Raw genomic sequence first — 22991 nt, 5'->3', positions numbered from 1 at the left:
GTCTTCAGCCTTAGTCAGACTTCGACAGTTCGCTCGTGCATTAATAGCAGGGAGCCTCACTTTGCACGACGCTCTTCAGTTTGATTCTTGTTACAGCTGGACTTCATTGCTGTTTGTTCTTTTCGTCTCAACGCTTGGAGAAAGCTAGAAGTTAAGTAAAACTTCTTCTTACTATATTCACGTGTTCGATCATCATTTCTGCTCCTGTTCAGCTTCCCCACAATGACAGGTCGCGCACCACTCTATAGCCCACCTCTCCTTTCCGTTGCGTATGAAGCAGTACACGACAAACTCCATGGTACTAAAGGGAACTGTAGAGGGTAAAAACCTGGGAGGAAGACAGAAATTGGAGTACATCCAAAGAAAATAACTGAGCTCGTAGGATGCAACGGCTGGTCTGAGATGAAGAGGAATTCGTGGCGGGCCGCATCAAACTAGTAAGAAGACTGTTGACTCACGAAAAATTTATTCCACTACGAAGAAAACTGTACACGTAAACAGAAAACTGAGGACAGTTATGAAAGCAGCATAAAATGTTAGTTAAGAATACATATTTAATCATCTGTTGCCATACAGAGTGGCGTTATTTGTGAGAACCCTGAAGTGCTGTGCAGGAGGCCTAAGAGAAGCGTTGCGATCACTCTGCCGGAGGAAGTAAGGTGTGAATGGGATGCACTCACCTGTTGCGATGCATAGGCACTTGAGCTGTAAGCAGCGGCGGCGGCGAACTCGGGCCGCAGCTGTCCCCACTTGCGCGCCGCCAGCCGCTTCCGGCGCTCCAACCAGCGCAGCCGCTGCTCCTCCTCCACGCTCTCCTCCACGCCGAAGAACACCGCCGTCTCGCGCTTGATGAACCTGCCGGCACCGAAGTCGCCGCTCTTAGCAAGAAGCTCTTGGATGGCTGTTGCTGGAGCTAGCTCAGCTGCAGAGCAACAAGCGTCAGATGTCGCCTTTAAGCACGCGTGTCACCAGCACTAAATTACTTAGGGTTGGGTACGACGACTCAATAGATATGGTATAGATCACAAGGCGGTCTAGACGGCAAATCCCCTTCAAAAAAGTTAAAACAATTTGGATCTAAAACCACTTTTTGGAACATTCTGAATGCTTCAGATCATATACACTGAGGTGACAGAAGTCAAGGGATCCCTTCTAATATCGTGTCGAACCTCGTTTTGCCCGTTCTAGTGCAGCTGCTCGACGGGGCATGGCTCTGAGCACTATGGGACTTAACATCTGAGGTCATCACTCCCCTAGAACTTACAACTACTTAAACCTAACTAACCTAAGGACGTCACACACATCCATGCCCGAGGCAGGATTCGAACCTGCGACCGTAGCGGTCGCGCGGTTCAAGACTGAAGCGCCTAGAACCGCTCGGCCACCCCGGCCGGCGCATGGAATCAACAAGTCGTTGGAAGTTCCCTGCAGAAATGCTTAACCATGCTGCCTCTATAGCCGTCCATAATTACGAAACTATTGCCAGTGCAGGATCTTGAGCACGAACTAGCCTCTCGATTATGTCCCATAAATGTTCGATGATCTTGGTGGCCAAATCATTCGCCGGTATTGTCGAGGATGTTCTTAAAACAAATCACGACCAATCCTGGCATGGTCACATGTTTGGGAACATGAAGTCAATGAATGGCTGCAAATGGACTCCAAGTAGCCGAACATAGCCATTTCCAGTCAGGTATCTGTTCAGTTGAACCAGAGGACCCAGTCCATACCATGTAGCCGGCCGCTGTGAACGAGCGGTTCTAGGCGCTCCTGTCCGGATCCACGCTGCTCGCTGATGCTACGGTCGCAGGTTCGAATCCTGCCTCGGGCATGGATGTGTGTGATGTCCTTAGGTTAGTTAGGTTTAAGTAGTTCTAAGTCTAGGGGACTGATGAACTCAGATGTTAAGTCCCATGGTGGTTAGAGCCATTTGAATTTGAACCATTCCATGTAAACACAGCCCACACCATTAAGGAGCCACCATCAGCTTTCACAGTGCGTTGTAGACAACTTGGGTCCATGGCTTCGTGGGCTTGCGGCCCTCGAACCCTACCATCAGCTCTTACCAACTGTAATCGGAAGTCATCTGCCCAGGCCATGGATTTCAAGTCGTCTGGGGATCCAACCGATATGGTCACAGGCCAAGAGAGGTGCTGAAAGCGATGTCGTGCTGTTAGCAAAGGCACTCGCGTCGGTTGTCTGCTGCCGTAGTCCATTAACGCCAAGTTTCGCTGCGCTGTCCTAACGGATACGTTCGTCGTTCGTCCCACATTGATTTCTGCGGTTACTTCGCGCAGTGTTGCTTGTTCGTTAGCGCTGACAGCTCTACACAACTGTCAAGTGGAGACCGTCGTCCACTTAATTATCCGTGACGGGAGGAAATGTCTGAAATGTGGTATTCTCGACACGCTCTTGACACTGTAGATATCGGAATACTGAATTCGCTAACGATTTTCGAAATGGAATGTCCCGTGCGTGTAGCGCGGCCATTATCACATCGGAAACCTTTTCGCATGAATCACCTGAGTACAAACGAAACTCTACCAATGCACTCGCCTTTTATACCATGTGTACGCTATGCTACCACCATCTGCATACGTGCATATCACTATCCCATGAGTTTTGTCACACGTTCTTAGAGTTCGAGTGCAATGTGTACAACACGTTTTCCTAGTGACGTTAGTGACGCGTGATGGTATTTATTTTATTTTACGCCGTAGTACGAACGTTGCCATATAGGTTTTTGTATATAATTTTGTGAATCTGAAGATGGACATATGATTGGAACCGGTAGTAACATTCATTTAACAATATATCTTGACAGTTTTGCAAGAAGACTCTTTTAAGATACTTACGAGCAGTGCAAATAGTATAATTTCGTTTCTAGTCCAAATTCATAACTTTTACACATATGACTGGTTTCTATGTTCACATCATTATGAGACAGCCAGTCGCGTTTTGACTCCTGTTCCTTCTTGGGATGTCTACTTCACTAATCATCCGTAGAACGTCATATGGCTGCTGGCCAACTTTTGAAGTGGACCAGCAACATCATGTTCTACTTCAGAGTGAAGACAACGTACGCAGGTGGATCGGTAGCCAGAATACGAGTGACTGTCTCTTGATGAGGTGAACACAGAAACCGGTCGTAGCTGTGGAAATTTGCCACTGGGGCTGAAAATAAGACTGCTTGATAATATCTGACGATCGACAATGTACCGCCGTCGTAAGGCTACAATTCAAACATAGGAGTACCGTGCCATGACTCAGAATACTGAAGGGAAACAATCATGATGCAGCAATAAATAAGCACGATATGGTCTTACTAACACGTGGAAAGTGCACAAAGAGATAGGACATTCGGTCCTTTCAGATGAAAACTCTGTTGAGGTTCTGTTTAACAAAATTGTACATAAACAACACAATTTTAACGCTGTATTCACTGGCGGGACAACAGGGAGCTGCATTCACTTTGTACTATTGGATCAATCTGAACATCTATTAGTGGACGTTTATTTGGGGTGTGTCCAACTCTCGCTTTCATGACGGCTTGGACTCTGCTGGGGACAATTTTAGTGAGGTCTCTGAACGTCTGTGAAGCAATGGTAGCCTGCTTATCCTCAAGAGCCGAAACTAGAAAAGGTAATGACATTGGGCGCCGGGATCTGGAATGAAGTCGACATTCTAATTCACACCAAAGGAGTTTAATTGGGTTCAGGAGGGGACTCTGAGGAGGTCAGTCCACTTCAGGAATGTTATTGTCCACAGACCATTGTCTCACAGATGCTGCTTTATAACAGAGTGCATTGTCATGCTGATGTAGTAATCGTCTGCAAACCATTCCTCTATTGTAAGCAGTATACAGTGGTGTAAAATATGTTCATGTCCTTCCAAATTTAGCGTTTTATTAAAGGGATTAAGGAGACCCAACCACGAGAATACCCCAATACTGTAACAGCACCTACTCATAACTTCACTGTTGGTACTACACATGATAACAGGCAACGTTCTCCATGCATTCGCTAAACCCAAACCCTTCCACCGGATTGCCATAGGGTATAGCGCGGTTCATCACATCAAATTGATTGTTTTCACTCATCCACTGGCCGGTGGCGCACATTTTTACATCGCCTCAATCTACGCTTAGCGTTGACTGCAGAAATGTGTCTGTTGTGAGAAGCTTCTCGACCACTGATTTCTCCTGAACGACTCATCCTTCTGGTATCGTCGCCTTCTTTTATACTGACGGGTCTGCTTCTCTTGGTATCTAGTGGGCAATACTTCATTACATAGGAATTCAAAAATGGTTCAAATGGCTCTCAGCACTATGGGACTTAACTTCTGAGGTCATCAGTCACCTAGAACTTAGAACTACTTAAACCTAACTAACCTAAGGACATCACACACATCCATGCCCGAGGCAGGATTCGAAACTGCGACCGTAGCGGTCGCGCGGTTCCAGACTGTAGCGCCTAGAACCGCTCGGCCACTGCGGCCGGCTACACAGGAGTGTCCAGATACTTCTCATCAGATAGTGTTCAGGTAAAATAGATATTCTAAATCTTGCCAAAGATGAAACCTTGCTGTTTATTGCCACAGTTGTTTTAAGTATGTCATAGATGCATCGATAACGTCTGTGAAGTAATGACCATATCAATGAAAACAGGCCCACCTCCGTAGCCGCGCTTCTGTTACATCGGAGCACGACACGAAAGAGAGTGTTGATAGAAGGATCAGTGTTCACCACCGGCGCTAAACCGGGAAAGGAAAGGGAGTTGGAGGTGTTCTGTGGCGATTATCAGACAGTAAACCAACGCCCTGGGTGTAATCTGCAACCTCTCCATGACATTAGACTGTCTGCCTTCATCGCATTTTATCTGCTTCCTGTATTACCTAATAGGCCTCAATAACACAATACAACACTCACTGGCAATGTAAAGGTTACAGGCAATTAATATGCGAGCGGTGTTCAATAAGTAATGAAACGCACTTTTTTCTCGCCCAATTTTCGTTGAAAAAATGCTGAAGTTGTTGTGGGACATCGTGGAACATTCCCGCTTCAGCCCCTGTAGGTTCATGAAGTTCCAATAGGTGGCGGCTCTACATGTAGCCTTCATAATGGCGTCTGTAACAGAGGTGAATTCCAAGCACAGAGCTGTCATAAGTTTCTTTTGGCGGAAAACCACAGCATCGCAGATATTCAAGGATGCTTGCAGAATGTCCGCGGAGACCTGTCGATGAACAAAAGCACGGCGAGCCGTTGGGCGAGACGCCTGTTATCATAACAACAAGGTCGCGCAAACTTGTCCGAGCTCCCTCGTGCTGGCCGCCTGTATACCGCCGTGACTCCTGCAATGTTGAAACTTGCTGGCAGACTTATTCGAGGTGATCACAATCAAATGCGTCGGTGCACAACTGGACTTCAAAGGTGTGTGCCCGCTCGGTTCCTCACCGCCTAACAGAAGACCATAAAGAACAAGATGGACCATCTGTGAGGAATTGTTGCGCGCTACGAAGCTAATCGTGACAATTTTTTGTCGAACATCGTCACAGGTGCTGAAACATGGATTCATCACTTCGAACCGGAAACAAAACGACAAACCACGGTGCGAAGCCACACCACCTCTCCTCCGAAGAAAAAACACAAAGCCGTACCTTCAGCCGGTAAAATCATGGCGACGGTCTTCTCGGACTCTGAAAGGGGTTTTCTGTTTGACGTCCTCCCTCATGGTGCAACGGAAACAGAAGAAACAACTTCAGCCTGTTCGTTGCCACAAAAATGCATACGAACTACTCGTTCTCCATGACAACACAAAGCCACAAACAAGTGTACACACACGAGAGGAGCTTACACAACCTCATTGGACTGTACTTCCTCATCCACCCTAGAGCTCGGATCTCGCACCTTCCGACTTCCATCTGTCTGACGCTATGAAGGATGTTCTCAGCGGGAAGCAGTACGTGGAAGATGGGGAAGTTATTGATGCAGGAAGACGTTGGCTCCGACGTCGACCTATAGAGTGGTACCATGCGGGCGTACAGGCCCTCCCAATAAGGTGGCGTAAGACGGTCGCACTGAATGGAGATTATGCTGAAAAATAGAGTGGGGAATAATATGGTGTATTGGAATCCCAGATAAAACGATCCTGCTTTCAGAAAAAAAACATGTGTGGCATTATTTACTGAACACTCCTCATATTTACGGCACATTTTTTTCACACATTGAGAAGGAACCATATGTCAGACGGGAAAAAACCTATCCAATTAGGCGGGTCAGTCTACACCATGAGAAGCCCTGCCAATAGTATTAAACGACATTTTAGAGAAGCATTTGTTTAACACGTGCAACTGCCACAGGCGAAGTGGATATAATGTACGTGTACCAAATAAACGCTTGTTGATTTGCAACTGTTTGCAGAAACGTACGTCTTACAGCATCGTCCCACCAGTAAACAATTATTTTTTAGGGATTTTACTTAACCAGACAAAAGAAGAGAACATCGAGAGTGATGCTTTCGTAATGAAATTTCGGGCTAATGCTATGATATGACAGCGACCGGTGCACTAATGTCTACCATTAAATATGAAACCGATCGCAGTCGGCTTTTAAAAGCCATTATGTTCACTATTAAATTGCGGTCCCTTTCACCGTGAATAAACTGATTACAGGCTTTTTTTGCACATTTTACATTCGCTACCACCCTCTAACAGGTTTCGTCATCAATAATGCAAGAGTGTATTTCCAGAGTGACGTATCTCCATGAAATTTGAAATTTGGAGAAACGGCAAAGTATAATAGCAACCATAAGAGTAATTGGAACTATATAATATTTTGTGCGTAGCTCCACTGTTTAATTGTAAATAAATGTGCAAAAATAAAAAATTCCAGGCTGTAAACATTCCGAGAAAATACACAACTAGCCTGGAGTCAAGTCACTTTGGAACAAAGGTCTTGATTAAAGGAAAGTAAATAACTCTCTGAATGTCATCATAGTAAGATGCTGGGTAAGAACGAACATTTTAATACATACATATTTTAGCGAATACTGGTATAGCGAAACAAAAAAGTATTGAAATACCAGACTAACATTTAATCCCATTACTGACAATAGCCTTTATTACTGTCACTTTATTAATGCATGGAACAACAATATGGAAATAACATTATTCATTAATACATTGTGCCGCGCGGGGCAGCAGGGCGGTCTTGGGCGTCTTGTTGCGGTTCGTGCAGCTCAACCCGTCGGACGTTCGAGTTCTCCCTCGGGCATTGGGTGTGTGTGTTGTCCTTAGCGTAAGTTAGTTTAAGTTAGATTAAGTAGTGCGTAAGCCTAGGGACCGGTGACCTCAGCAGTTTGTTCCCATAGTCCTCACCAAAAATTTCCACAATTTCCTATTACATTGTAACACTTTGGACTAAAATATCATTGCAGGGTGGCCATCGTGTACTGGAAGTTTTTCAAGAAGACGCTTTGCGTCTAGCTAGCTTAGGAACAAGACAGGGCCATTTACTGTCACATTTAAAGGCCCATGTTCCCACCCAGCAAGTAGGTCGGAATAATACAGTGGAAAAGTGATGGATTTTGAGGTAGCACTTATGATCTTCATTTCAGTTATTTAGAACTCTAATTTTGATTTAATACACAAGTCGACTGCATTTTTCCAATCTAAAATTTGCCAGTCGTTGCCAAGAATATGAACATTACCACCAATATTAAAAATAATGTTGTAATCCTTAGGAAAAAGAAGCAGTTCGGCCTTTCTTATCATCTTCTCCGCTTTTCCAAATACCATATCAACTGGCAAATACCTGTGTCCACGAAATGGATAAGAAATCTGTAAGGTAACATGATACAAGCCTGAAAGCTTTCTAAGAACCGATAACAAAACGTAGTTCTTATTTTGGGCGCTACAGCCATCACAAAATAAGTTAATTTGACGAATATGTGGATTATTTCTACAAAACCCGTAGACGTCCATCTGCTCGATACAATTTGAAACGAGACTAGTTCGAGCAGGCAGCATGTTTCCTGTCATCGACAGTCCAGTGTAGGTGTTGACGGGCCCAGGCGAGGCGTAAAGCTTTGAGCCGTGCAGTCATCAATGGTACGCGAGTGGGGTACACGAGTGGGCCTTCGGTTCCGAAAGCCCATACCGATGATGTTTCTCACGCTAACATTTGTTGATGGCTCACCACTTAAACCTGGAGCAATTTGCGGAAGGGTTGCACTTCTGTCACACTGAACGATCCTCTTCACTCGTCGTTGGTCCCGTTCTTGCAGGATCTTTTTCTGGCCGCAGCGATGTCAGAGATTTGATGTTTTTGCGGATTCCTGATATCACGGGACACTCGTGAAATGGTCGCACGGGAAAATCAACACTTCGTCGCTACCTCGGAGATATTGTATCCCATCGCGCGAGCGTCGTCCGTAAAACCACGTTCCAACTCACTTTAATCTTGAAACCTGCCATTGTAGCATCAGTAACCGATCTAATGACTACGCCAGACACTTGTTTTATGCAGGAGACACCGACAGCAACGCTGTATTCTGCCTGTTTACATATCGCTGTATTTGAATACGCATGTCTATACCAGTTCTATACGAAGTTCTATATGTAAAAAAAGCTAATTTTGTGTTATTGTTTCGTTATTTTGTTATATTTTCAGACTCCACATATGAAGTATCTTCTATAGGAGATATGAATTACAACAATGTCGAGAATGTTCTGTGAGGCCGATGTTGATAACGAGGAAACTAAAAGCTGCAAAGTGTTTCTGGGGCCATTCTGTAGCAATTCTGGACGTGTGGGGTGTCACATTGTCCCACTGGAATTTACCAAGTCTGACGGAATGCACAATGAACATGAATGTATGCAGGTGATCAGACAGGATGCTTACATACATGTCACCTGTCAGAGTCGTATCTAGACGTATCAGGGGTTCCATTGAGTATAGAACAACACATTTTCACTTTTTCACCGGTACGAAAAAATGGTTCAAATGGCTCTGAGCACTATGGGACTTAACATCTGAGGTCATCAGTCACCTAGACTTAGAACTACTTAAACCTAACTAACCTAAGGATATCACACACATCCATGCCCGAGGCAAGATTCGGACCTGCGACCATAGCAGTCACGCGGTTCCGAACTGAAGCGCCTAGAACCGCTATGCCACCGTGGCCGGCTCACCAGTACAGATAAAATACTCCATGGAAAACTTTCGACGTTGCTGGTCTTATGCTCTACGCCTTTTACATGTCTTGACGATTATGGCATTAGAAATGAAATGATCTTGATCTACCTCAAATTTCAACCCATAAAACAACGAATGGAACTTTTCATTATCAGAAATTTGTAAGGTAGCTACTTTGTAGCACCCATCATTATATTTACGTGAAATCTCTTTGCGACCGTCACTCGGAAATCTCCGCACGTTGTCTTTATTTTTTTGCCACTCCGGTAGTTCATGTTGCCTGCCGACGCGATACTTGTTGAACATTATCGAGAAATTCCGACATGTTTGAAGAAATAACACGAAATCACCTAACCTCAACGAAACGCAGCGGCCCGTACTGCTGGATAGTCACATGCCAAAAGATAGCTTTCCTATTGGCCTTTTGGAAATACTACTGCTTGGGAATAAAAACAGCTAGGAGATGCGTCACCTTGAGAATAACGACCATTTCCTCACGCTGTTTTTACAGAGATTTACGTCGTTTTCTAAATACATCAATTAACATAATATAAAACAGCTTATAACGAAGTCTGTGGCATGTCTAACTTTCAAAACAACAAAAATAAGGTTGCGTCACTTTTCAATTACAGACTGAAGTCATGAGTTACGTCCTAAAAAATCTCACATAATGAATTGAACTCGACAGAAATGCACCTTTGTGGCAAAAGTTCTTAAAAAGAACATCCAGTCAGACTCGTTAGGTAGCTGAACCACAGGCTCACAGTCACATGGAATCGATTAAAGTGTCACAAGAAGATTCATGGTCTCAGTTTCAGAGGTCGTAAATTCGCTGTACTTTGTTCCCAAAAAGGAAGCAGCACGCATTGCGAAGGCACTGTTTATCTCGGCGTATTAGTGCGCGTCTGTTTCCCGACCTTTATCTGTGCCTTAATGTTGTCAGTAATTACTTCAAAATCGACCGCCTCAGTGGAAAATGTGTGTGTTTACCGAATACAGTGACAGATTACTACCAAAGAGTGCCCTAGTATTTCCATGCTTTTGGAATATATCTTGATTAAAATTTCATACTTATGTGAGCTAATTATCAGTATTTCCAGTACAGAAAAAGTCACTTCTACAGATGAAGAATGACGTGAGTACGTATGCGTAATGGGTATGTCTAAAGTTACTGTAACTTTTCAGTTGGATGTTGCATGTCCAGAGAACGTGCACGTGAAGCTAACATACGTCTTTCGGACTGCGAGAGGGGTCGAATAACTGGGAACATCATACCGACAGACAGCTGGCTGCAGTGCTGTACCTGTAGTAGGGAATCCAAATTCGCTTTTACAAACAGTATTCTACGGCATTGACCTCTTATTTAGCTTACATTTATTGCGTATCTCTCGCCCAGCGCAAAGTCCCAAGCGATTGGAAAAAAAAGCTCAGGTGACTCCTGCATATAAGAAGAGTAAAAGAACGACTCCGCAGAATTACAGACCCATATCCCTAACATCAGTTTTCTGTAGAATCGTTGAATGTATTCCCAGTTCGAATACAGTAAGTTTTTTTGAGACCGAGGAGCTTATGTCCATAAATCAGCATGCTTTTAGAAAACATCACTCGTGCGAAACCCAGCTTTTCTTAAATAATGTACTGCGAAGTACGGATGAAAGGCAATAGGTAAATTCCATATTTCTAGATTTCCAGAAAACGGTTGACACGTACCCGGCTACATGATGTTAACGAAGGTACAAGTATATGGAATAGGTTCCCAGATATTTGAGTGGCCTGAAGACTTTTAAAGTAATATTGTAGAAGGTCCGCCCGGTGAGCCGTGCGGTCTAACGCACTGCTTTCCCGACGGGAAGGCGTGCCGGTCCTCAGCACGAATCCGCCTGGCGGATTAGTGTCTAGGTCTGGTGTGCCGGCCAGTCTGTGGATGGTTTTTAAGGCGGTTTTCCATCTGCCTCGGCGAATGCGGGCTGGTTACCCTTATTCCGCCTCATTTACACTATGTCGGCGATTGCTGAGCAAACACTGTCTCCACGTACGCGTACACCGTAGTTACTCTACCCTGCAAACGTTTAGGGTTACACTCGTCTGGTGTGAGACGTTACGGGGGGGTCCACTGGGGACCGAACCACATAATAACCCTGGGTACCGTGTGGGGCGGCGGTGGGGTGAGTGGACTGCTGCAGCCTGTTGTGGGGTTGTGAACCACTGAGGGCTACGGCAGGGACGAACCCCCTCCGTCGTTTCTGGCTCCCCAGTTCCATATAATGCAATACAATACAATTTCCTCTTCAACGAATTGCCTGTTGAGGCTGAGGTACGTCCACACGACGACGAAAAAGTGAATTCTTCCAATTCAATCTTTTTATTCAAAACTCAAGTGACATTAAATATACAGAGTGAAAGGACCCTTAACATGGTGGGTCTATGGGCCATAGCTAGGTACAAATCGTGCCATAGAACCTTCGAAGAGGGCCGTCAATTTGGAGCTGATGGTTTGTTCTTCGTTAAAAATTCTTCGAAGTAGTCTTAATTATGTCAATGATGTTTCATTGTTGTAACTTAGTAAGAAAGTCATAAATGCTTGAGAAAGTGTACAGAATTTCTGTGTAGTCGGAGGAGGACTGTTCTTGTTGAGCTGTCGTTGGTGGTCGTCGTCTTCGTTGCCATACCGACTGTCTCGTCGAGGAGGCCGATGGAACCTGCCGGTTCAGAAGCCCTGGGAAGCCCTTTGTACTGTTTAGAGCCGGTGGTGGTGTTGCCTTCGCCACTTGCTGTTCTCGTAAACTTGCGGCTAGGACTTGTGCTGTGTAGGCGCGCAGAACTTGCTGAAACGTACTGCAACATCTCCACGTGGCTGGGTGGTCTTCGCCGTAGTTTCCACAAGATTGTTTTTGAGCTGGAGATTCCGTGCAATTCAGAATCGCGCGGGGGGGGGGGGGGGGGGGGCCGTCCACATCTGACGCATCTGGGAGGAAGTGAACAGTACTAGTAATCTGCAGTATGGAAATAGCGCTTTCAGCGTTTGCACTGTGGAGAACCCCCCTTAGATTTGCAAGTTTCCACCTACACTTTTGTGTACATGAAATGAAGTATCTTGTAAATCGAGTCACTCGTTGCGGCAGCAGGGAGTGACACACAGTTGAGTCACTGAGCTATTAATGTATTCGTATTAGTATCGCTCGTCTTATACTGCGTAAAACCAATAGCACGTAACTGAGTCTCAACTTGCTTCGCCGGAATTTCGGCTGGGATACACTTAATGACGACCTTGAGCATATTCTCACTTGAATGTTGGTGTGTATAGAACGGAATTTGGGCGTTCTGGAAGAACTGGAATGCTGTCCGTTGTCCCGCTGTCGTTTCGAAGTGGAACTTGATCGATAACCTTTATAGTTGGCCTTGATTTGTTCAGCCGCATGTCTCTTCAGTTTGGTGTTTAGAGAAACGTATGTGTCCGTGTACTGTATGGTTACTGGAGGAATTTTTGTCGGTGGAAATTTAGGCGGGTGTCTTGCGCCAGAGGCGGAAGATGGTTGTGTGTCTTCCGTTCTTGGTTGAGGCGTCACTTCCAGTTATGCGCCCTCCACTTGCAAGGGGGTGAATCGGTTGGAGGTTGGTGGTGGAATTTGTCGCATAGTGGCACCAGCAATGTCTTGACAATTCTTCCTCTTACGTCCGGAGCGTTTGTTTCGGACAAATTGAAACCCTTCGTTCCCCCGATGGATAGCGAAGTTCCCAATCAGACTCGGTGCCAGGCATTCATCGCGTCTGGTGGCCATATCACGCACCAGTTGGTCTCGTTTCTTCGATCGTCATTTGTTATTCGCTGTCTTCTGTGGTCTTCAGCCGGTAGAACGCTGATAGGTGGTGGGGTGTGTGTTCCTAGTGTGAACGTTCTTCCCGTGGAGCTTTGGCGGGTTCCAGACCTCGATCATTGATGTGGACGAAACGGGCTTACCGGCCGCAGCCGGGGCCCAGACCCTCCAGAACAACCACCTCTGGCCGTAATAACGGCCTTGATACGCCTGAACATTGAGTCAAACAGAGCTTGGATGGCGTGTACAGGTACACCTTCCCATGTAGCTTCAACACGATACCACAGTTCATCAAGAGTAGTGACGGGCGTATTGTGACGAGCCAGTTGCTCGGCCACCATGGACCAGACGTTTTCAATTGGTGAAAGATCTGGAGAATGTGCTGGCCAGGGCAGCAGTCGAACACTTTCTGTATCCAGAAAGGCCCGTACAGGACCTGTAACATGCGGTCGTGATTTATCCTGCTGAAATGTAGGGTTTTGCAGGAATAGAATGAAGGGTAGAGCTACGGGTCGTAACACATCTGAAATGTATCGTCCACTGTTCAAAGTGCCGTCAGTGCGAACAAGAGATGACCGAGACGTGTAACCAATGGCACCCCATACCATCACGCTGGGCGATACGCCAGTATGGCGATGACGAATACACGCTTCCAATGTGCGTTCACCGCGATGTCGCCAAACACGGATGCGACCATCATGATGCTGTAAACAGAACCTGGATTCATCCGAAAAAATGACGTTTTGCCATTCGTGCACCCAGGTTCGTCGTTGAGTACACCACCGCAGGCGCTCATGTCTGTGATGCAGCGTCAAGGGTAACCGCAGCCATGGTCTTCGAGCTGACAGTCCATGCTGCTGCGAACGTCGTCGAACTGTTCGTGCAGATGGTTGTTGTCTTGCAAACGTCCCCACCTGTTGACTCAGGTATCGAGACGTGGCTGCACTATCAGTTAGAGCCATGCGGATAAGATGCCTGTCATCTCGACTGCTAGTGATACGAGGCCGTTGGGATCCAGCACGGCGTTCCGTATTACCTTCCTGAACCCAACGATTCCTCTGCTAACACTCATTGGATCTCGACCAACGCGAGCAGCAATGTCGCGATACGATAAAGCGCAACCGCAATAGGCTACAATCCGACTTTTATCAAAGTCGGAAACGTGATGGCACGCATTTCTCCTCCTTACACGAGGCATCAAAACGTTTCATCAGGCTACGCCGGTCAACTGCTGTTTGTGTATGAGGAATCGGTTGTAAACTTTCCTCATGTAAGCACGTTGTAGGTGTCGCCATCGGCGCCAACCTTGTGTAACTGCTCTGAAAAGCTAATCATTTGCATATCACAGCATCTTCTTTCTGTCGGTTCAATTTCGCGGCTGTAGCACGTCATCTTCGTGGTGTAGCAATTTTAATGGCCAGTAGAGTATTTTTGCAATAATGAAAAGTTTATGTACTTTTTTCTCGTTCCTATTTGACAGCCCACTTACAATATTTGCTCTCAGATACATCTCGAGAAATGACCACTGCCAAGAAATTAGCAGAAATGATTAATACCGGAGGTTTTACACAGTTGTCCGTTCGCGCCATTCCCGAAGTTGACGTGTCTGCAGCCTTAGTAGCGTCGCCGAATTTCCATCCTTCATGGCAATGGTAGCCGGGGTGGTCGATGGGACCGCTGGAGCTACAAATACCACCAGACGGCTGCCTCGGCCGAACGCACACTCCGATCTCCTCACTTGTGCATCGCATACTCTAACACGACCGCTGACTGACAGCTCCATGTCTGTACGGAAGTGCCCTCTGTTGGCTATCAGGAAGGAATAGCGCGAACGTTCGCCGCCATGCCATTTGTCTGATAGATGTGCTCGACGGGAGGTAAGCGAGTCGTGTGTCTGTATAAAGACCAGAAAGAGGAGCAGCGAGGTGTAGTGCGATTTCTGACTGCGGAAGGCCTGTCGGGAAGTGAAATTGATGGCGGAATATCTGCTGTGTATGACGAACGCAGTATGTCACTTGGACGTGTGATTGCGTGGAATAACTATTTCGAGACGGTCGGGTGTCATTGAAAGACACCAGTCGGCCAGGGGAGGCTCATCGTGTCATTTCTGCAGTGGATGCTGCCGTCAGAAAAGACCGACAGCGGGCGGTCGAAGACATTCGCCTCATGTTGGGTATCAGCCACGGTACCGCTCACGCCATTATGAATCATGACAGAGCAGTTGAAGTTCTGGAAAATCTGTACGCAGTGGACTGCTCACAGCCAGACGGAGAACCAGGACGGGACGTCGATATCACTGCAGCACCTTGACCGGTATCACGATGAAGAATGCATGGATCCTAAGCCCTGCATGCCAGCCCCGGGAAAGTCATAATGACCTTTTTCTTTGACTGCCAGGATGCGCTGCTCACGGACTGCAACACGGTGCCATAACTAGCGCCCAGCGGTATGTGAAGACTTTGCAAAAACTGGAGCACTTTATCAAGTCCAATCGCCGATCAGAAATGTAGGCGGACAGCATTCTGTTGCGGGATAATGCGCGCTTGCATGTTGCAAGATTGTTTAAACTACGCTGCAGAAGTTTCGCTGGGAAGCCCTTACGCTTTCCTCCATACGCTCCCGATCTCTCACCACACGATTTACACTACTGGCCATTAAAACAGGTGCACCAAGAAGAAATGCAGATGATAAACGGGTATTCATTGGACAAATATACGTATTATACTAGAACTGACATGTGATTACATTTTCACGCAACTTGGGTACATAGATCCTGAGAAATCAGTACCCAGAACAACCACCTCTGGCCGTAATAACGTGTAGCGGGGCTTTGAATTTCGCCGCGCTACACTCGTTCCCTCAGATAAAAAATATCTCGTCGCAGCGGTATGAGCGCTCGACGGCAGAGAAACTACCAAAATTGTTAACTTTTTTTGTTTTTTTATTCCGTTTCAATTGTCTCTTGATAGCGGTAGCTTAAGGCAGGCGTGATCGGATGCTGACGTAAAAACTTAATGGCTAATCTTGATCTGATTGTAATGTGTAGATATTGTGGAAGTTATTAAGAAATTCGTTGGATGGAAGTAGCAAAGTGAATTAAATTGCATACAGTATCAAGATGATTTTAATTGGTATAAATTAGTGGTCCCTGGACTATTGCAAGATTTCGGAGCAGATTTTTTCACGCTGAAATGAATGAGATTTTTGAAGACGTGGACGCCGCCCTAAAGAAGATAAGTTAATCTGGTAAAGGATGATCTCTCGTCTACGCCACTTCCCCCTGTCCGTTACATTCTGTTATTCTCTGTTTCTTTTCAATAACTTTTGTAGTGAAAATTGGTTTAACTTTTGCTCAAAAACGCCACAAGGACCACCCCAACAATAGCTTATCCGAATAACGAAGTCCGATAGCTTTTCTGTAATACAAAGTCCGATTTGCTTTTCATTCTTTCCCTTTTTCACGGTCTCTCTTCTCCCATTTTTTTTATTAACCACTACAACTGGCGACCGTGACAGGACGCAATTTTCGGATGTGTCGTTTTTGAGCAAATTTGAAACTTTAATAAAATCCTGAAGTTTAAAGGGTAACGAAAACACCAACTTTATTGTACCTAAGCAAATGATAGCACAATATTGTAAAGAATTTTTGTAACTAATTCAATCTGTTTTTCTTTTCATGGCATATATTGATGCAAAACTGTTATTTTGAGACCTTTTGGTGATTATCCGATGGAGATGTATTAAGAAAATCCATATTTTGACGAATACGATTTACGCAGAAGTGATTGACCAGCCGTTGCAGGACAGAAAATTTAATGGTGAGTCACACAATTATGTTTCATTCAAACATTCAATAGCCAACTGCAGAATCCATTTTTCCTTTTCCACACATCCTGTAGTTTTCTTCTAGATTTTTACAAAATTATCTATCTCTATTGTAGTTTGTCTTAATTACAGTATTGTTGTAGCATATGAAGATCGTGAATTTGACCGCCAAACAGTCATTTGTTACGAAAAATTTTGTCCGCCCTGCTGCATCTTTCTCAACCATTGTTTGCAATAGAGCAATCATTTACATTGACGAGAAAATATTTCAACCTAAATTTGAGTCAAATCTTTATTAATCAGACTTATATTATTCCCTTTTTGACTTACTATTATACATCCTATTACAATGGAACGTGGTAAGGTAGAGATAGTTTCGGCAGATGAGTTAAGTGAAGTAGATTCATCTTTCAACCAACAAGAAAGTCCGCGTTTCCCTCCATGGACGAGTTCACAGATCAATGCAATGATTTTGCCTCAAACTCGCAACCTTTGTGATAATACACAGATGGCGACTTTAAATGACGAAATGTGGAATGGACGCGAGGCTAGACCGTCAGCACCATTGTTAACATCAATGTCAGAACCGAATATGAGACAAATTCAGCAATGTGACACAAATCGGACACAGGAAACTGACAAACTGGACCGACTATTAGAGTTTTTTGCAGACATGAAACGAGACGTTAGTCAGAAAATTGACATATTAAACCATACTATGACCGAAAATTTTGAACGGACGACAAAACAGATGACAGAATTAAATAACACCACTCAACAGCTCAGCCAGCGATTTGAGACATTGTCCGACCGAGTCACTAAACAGGAAGAAACTTTGGTTACATTCACACACGAAACAAAAAACAATATCACCCGATGTGAGAATCAGTTAACTCAAATAGTTAATGTGCAGCAGGAAGTGAACACTCGTGTGGAAGAGTTAGCTCAGGCCCACACTTCAGCTAGCTCCACCCAAGAAAAGCTGACTGAAGAAGTGGGAAATATTACCCAACAACTTACAATGGTAGTTCTTGAACAGACCCACCTCAAAGAAAAGATAGAGAAGTTAGAAGATCGAGCGGACCTCGCGTCACTAAACAACGACACCAACATGGCCGAAAGAATTCTACATGAATGTAAATTGTGTGACGACTATCTGGACAAAAAACTTGAAACAATTGCACAGGACATACTTTCAAAAACAAAGACACATGTTAAAGACGAGACAAAACACATAGAAGACGAAGTGACAAAATTACGAGACAATGTTGTGCCGTGTTTGGCGATAGGTGCAAACGCATCGTCAGGAAACGACAAAACAGCTAAAACCATGGCTAATGACACAGACAGAACACCACCTATTGTGGAATCGCCTATTTCAAATCAAAATTACAATGTGCCGCTTTCTTTTCCACCGAACGAGCAATATTACGTTACCGGCATGGCCGATGACACGTTTGTAAGACATGGGTATTTCCAGACATTTTCCAGTGAGGACAAGCACAAAGTCCACCCTATTGTGTTTATTAGATCATTTGACGGTGTTTTTCCACGTAGTTGGTCAGAAGTCGATAAAATCAGATACGTCACCAATCTCATGAGAGGACGAGCAGCTAAGTGGGGTGCCGCTATGAAGCGGCGGTGCCTTACGTTTGAACAGTTCGAACAAGCCTTCTTGGACGAATTCTGGTCCGAGAATGAGCAACAGAGTCTAAGGAGAGAAGTGTGCAACCCCGAGACCTATGACCCTAAAAAAGAGACATTAAGACAATACTTTGAGAGGTACCTAGATAAGACACTGTACTGGTCCAAACCAGCCGACTTGCCAGCGATAATTGACACTTTAAAGAACCACTTACCCTTTCCATACCGAGACAGATTAATAGGAGTACCGGAGAATGACGTTAAGACTTTCTTAAACTTCTTAGATCAAATGGACGTAGTTTACAGAGGCGATTCACGCCATTCAAATTTTATTCATATTAGTAACCAAAACCAGCACCCACCCCAAAGGAACCGTAGTGACGGTGGCTGGTGGAACCATCCGTCCGCGCCGCGACACAATACGACGCCTGCGCGCGAAACATATTCAAATGGAAACGTGTATGACAGTAGGAACAACCGCAGAAATTCGTGGAATAATAACAATAATTATCACCCATATCAAAATGGTAACTACAAGCAAAATGAAAATTACAGACAGTACAACAACAACAATAGGAGACGTGAGAATAACCGGTACAACCCGGGCTACTTTGACAGGAACATGACATATAACAGACATAATTACCACCAAAACAATACCAATCCCAACAATCACCGACAGAATATGTGGAACACACAAAATTCACGCATGACAAATCATAACCCTCCACGGAAACCGCCGCCTTTCCCCGGTACAGTTATGCACTCCCCGCCACGAAGTAGCAATAAAAATTGCGGCGCGCCATCAGCTGACGCGTGGGCGCCAACCGGCCGGAATGTAAACATAGTGGAGCTAGTCAATGAACCCGGCCAAACACAGCAGACGACGGAAAACAGTCGACGACCGAGCTAAGCGCTCGTGCTACGGTCGTGGGGTGTTGTAAGAGCGCAACGGCTGAGACGGTTTGTTTCCTCAGGTACGATGACAAAATGACAGCAGAACAGGAATTAACCAACGAAATAAACATTAAATCAGGCAGTTGTGTAGAAGAATTCATACAAGCTACGGCATGGGTTAAGTTTAACGATTATGATGTACAAATTTTATTCGATACTGGTGCTGCTGCAAGTGTGATGTCAACCGCATTCTATAATGAATTGAAAGAAATTATAAACATACCTACATTACCTGTACAGAATTGTCATGTGGTTAGTGCCACAGGTACTAAATCTAAGAACATACGCATGCAAGCCCTTGTTAACTTCACATTTTCCAATACACAGTTCAAGTGTAATTTTCTGATTGTAGACAAGCTTATCGTACACTGCATCCTAGGGATGGATTTTTTGAATGAACACAAAGCAATCATAGATTTAAGTAATGGCATATGTCAATTATCCGTAGGAGAACAACTAATTAATGTTGAACTTAACAAGACGATTGAACCACGACAAAAACATTACGAAGTAAGTCAATTTCAATTGGTATATCCTACCATAGTTAGTGTATGTAATTTAACACCTGAAGATTCAGACTATCAGGAAATTGAGCAGGATTTATTGTATCAGAAATGTGTCGAATCTGACTACTTAACGAAACCACAGCAAGAAGAATTGTACAAATTATTATGTGATTATGCACAAGTTTTCAGTGAGAGGCCTGGTGTAATCAGAGGTTATAGCTACAAAATGGATGTTAAGCCACATAAGACTTATTGTAGGACACATTATAATATTCCATGGGCGAAGAAACCTGCAGTTTTACGTGAAATCGAGCGTATGTTGATCTGGGGTGTTATAGAAAAATCACATTCCCCTTATTGCAGTCCTATCCTGGCGGTAGGCAAGCAAGATGGAAATGTCAGATTGGTGCTAGACGCACGTGTAATCAACAAAATTATTATACCCGTTAACACAAGACCCGTCAACTTGGATGAACAGTTGCTAAAATTTTATAATGTACAATACCTAACTAATATTGACCTCCGCTCATCGTACTGGCAGGTGTCCCTTCACAATGACAGTCGTAAATACACTGCTTTCCTTTGTGAAGGACGCAGTTATCAGTTTTGTGTGTTGCCTTTTGGCTTGCGCGTAAGCGCGGGCGTGTTCATCGAGGCGCTTGACGCCGTTCTCGGCCCGTGTTTGTTGTCCCGCGTCACGGCGTACGTCGATGACATCGTCGTGGCAACAAATACGTGGGAGGAACATATTGATCTGTTACAGCAAATTTTATTTAAATTTTCACAAGCTGGAGTCACAGTAAATCTTTCGAAGTCCAAAGTAGGAAGGCGTGAAATCAAGTTTTTGGGCCATATTGTCTCGCCGGAAGGCGTTCGTCCCGATTCTAAGAAGATTGATGCTATTCGTAATTTCCCTCCTCCACAAAACCGTAAACAGTTGAAAGCATTCTTAGGTTTATCTTCTTTCTTTAGGAAGTTTGTTTCAAAACAGCTTCTGAACAGCTCTCATCTGCTAACTTTACTGAAAAAGAACGCAATTTGGAGATGGACAGAGTTTTGCCAAGCTGATTTTCAGGCTATTAAAGATGCATTGGTGAACGCACCCCTCCTCTGCCACCCTGACATGACGTCAGATTTTTGCCTATCCACGGATTCGTCATCATACGGCCTTGGAGCTTTTCTATTTCAAATTCAATCCGAATCAAGACAATCTGTCATCAAACCGATAAGTTTTGCGAGCCGCACGCTCACTGAGTGCGAGAGGTCGTACTCGGTGACGGAACGGGAGGCTCTTGCCATTGCCATTATTTGGGCATTCCGTAAGTTTCGCTACTTTCTTTGGGGTAAACATACTCGCATATACACAGACCACCAAGCCCTTTCTTTCTTGCTATCATGCAAATTGCTTCATTCACGGCTCACCCGGTGGTGCCTTTCACTGCAAGAATACAGCTTCGAAATTGTTTACATTAAAGGTGAATCAAACGTAGTAGCCGATGCCCTGTCCCGTTTGCCCCAAGGCATACAGGATTTTTCGGAACTTTCCGAGCAAATATCAGACTTTAACATCTTACTTATGTATGATGGTACATACGCTCCATACTACCACAATATGTGCAAGAACTTTGCTTCACTTCAGGACAGCGACCCCAGGTGGTCAAATATCAAAAAGAAATTACGTACAGATCCTTCTTCACATTTACAAAAATATTACACAATACACAAAAATGTACTTTTTCATAGGCGTACCCCAGACTCGCACCATTGGTGTGTCTGTCTACCCGACGCGCATGTTGATGATTTTATTCTGTTCACACACAAAACTTGGGGACACTACGGAGTCACCAAATGCACTGATAAAATAGTACAGTACTGTTATTTTCCCAATCTGCGTCGGAGAGTGTTGCAAATTGTTCGTAAATGTATCATCTGCCAAAAAGCAAAATTTTCCAACCGATCATCTTTGAATGAATTACATCCTATTATACCAACCCGACCTTTGGAGTTAGTATCGTTGGATATCGCAGGACCTTATCCCAGGGCTCGTGGAGGTGTGAAATACATCGTTGCTGTACTTGATGTCTTCTCAAAATACTTAAAATTGTATGCTATCCGCACTGTCAACGCATCTGCTATTGCTAGACGTTTGACTAACAGTTACTTTACAAGGTTTGGCAAGCCCCACAGCATTATTACGGATAACGCACCCTATTTTACGGGAAGAAAATGGAAATCTTTTGTTGCTACACATAACATCAAACATATTCTTACATCAGCATTTCACCCGGAAGGGAACCCCGTAGAAAGGATTTTTAGAGAGCTTGGTCAATTCATGAGAATACATTCACCTCACAAACACACAAAGTGGATCGAATTTTTAGCACCCATTGAGCAGATAGTAAACAATTTGCCTCATGCCTCGACAGGATACCCACCACAGGAATTATTATTAAACAAACCTGAACAGAACAAGTGGGCTATGCCCATTCCAAAGCTAACCGCATCCACAACACATACACCTTTGGAAGAGAAAGTAAGACAGGCATACACTACGTTGTGCAATAAAGCCAAGAACAGGAAAGAGAAGTATGACAAACGTGTTACAAATACACAAATCTATCAGGTTGATGACCTTATTCTGTTGCGTTCACATCCCAAGTCTACAAAATTAAAACAATTGAACAGAAAATGGCAGCTATTATATTCAGGTCCTTTCAGAATAGCAAGCATACCTCACCCACGTTGTTACTCCCTAGAATACCCGTTATCTCACAAGCCGAGGGGGCTGCATCCCCACAGACATTTGAAACCCTTTGTGCACTAAAACAACATAATATAAGGATAACTAAGTTGAACATGAGCAAGTTGCTGTGAAAACGAGATCATAAATATTTGTATTGAATACACGAACATTAAGTTATACAGCCTAAGAACACAAACATTCATTTATGGAAATTATATACTGCAGTTACACTTGTACACATAATTATGAAGAGAAGGTAAACCCAGGTGAGTACACTTACTGAATGAGAAAAGATATTCATATAG

This window comes from Schistocerca americana, chromosome 2 (assembly GCF_021461395.2).
Source record: "Schistocerca americana isolate TAMUIC-IGC-003095 chromosome 2, iqSchAmer2.1, whole genome shotgun sequence".
Lineage (NCBI taxonomy): Eukaryota > Metazoa > Arthropoda > Insecta > Orthoptera > Acrididae > Schistocerca > Schistocerca americana.
The sequence above is the reverse complement of the archived record's forward strand: the minus strand, read 5'-3'. Positions refer to the sequence as shown.